The 759-nt window shown below is 39.4% G+C and overlaps 1 pseudogene; it reads right to left on the bottom strand.

Annotated features, from left to right (window-relative positions):
- LOC130573717 (uncharacterized) overlaps positions 1–275 on the bottom strand; it is a 6,446-nt pseudogene extending 6,171 nt beyond the window's left edge.
- Positions 276–759: the final 484 nt, after the last annotated feature.

Genomic DNA, 759 nt, shown 5'->3' with positions numbered 1-759 from the left:
TGACACCCGACTGGAGGTGGCCTTTCTTGTCACTTTTTTTTTTTTTTTTTTTTTTTTCCTTAGTCTGGTTATCAGTGTCTTGTGCAGGAAAACAACAGGCATGCTGCCCCAAGCCCTACCTGCTGCACGCACAGCCAGCCCTCCTCCCCCTCTGCTGTCACTCCTGCTGAGGCTAACAGCAACCATGTGTCATCCCAGCTCCTCTTAAACTCGTTGATTCTCCTGAGAAGATCCGCCTGTCTCTGCAAATCTGTTAACTGATTGTCTCCTACCATAACTAACTGACAACACGTAATACATTCTCTTACCTGCTCCTTCTTACTATTCATGTGCACTGCATAGACAATGTGCACCAAGTGCAACTGGTGTCAGAGCAGATGGATAGAGCAAAAAGTGTATGTATTAGAGGAGAAAAAAGGGGGTATTTTTGTCAATTTTTTTTCCTCTTCTAAGTAAGCAATACACTTTTTTTATTTTGTTTCCATTCAAAGCCCCTTGGTACCTAAACAAGATAGCMCAATTTTAGACATAGATTTCTTGGTATTTATTAAATTTAAAGAAGAACAATAGCTTTTTATTGCTCACATTTTTCAATATCTATTACATTTCTGTTCTGCCAGAAAGACTCACTTCTGTCTGCCAATCAGTGTCAACAGCCAATCCCATCAATGTAACTGGACATTTATCTCACAAAATTAACTTAYATTCTGGTTAACATTATTGATTATGACAAGTGATACTGTACGATTACTAACTGGG

Source organism: Malurus melanocephalus, unplaced genomic scaffold (genome assembly GCF_030028575.1).
Source record: "Malurus melanocephalus ecotype Western Australia unplaced genomic scaffold, MMel_1.1 scaffold_63, whole genome shotgun sequence".
NCBI lineage: Eukaryota > Metazoa > Chordata > Aves > Passeriformes > Maluridae > Malurus > Malurus melanocephalus.
The sequence above is the reverse complement of the archived record's forward strand: the minus strand, read 5'-3'. Positions and strand labels throughout refer to the sequence as shown.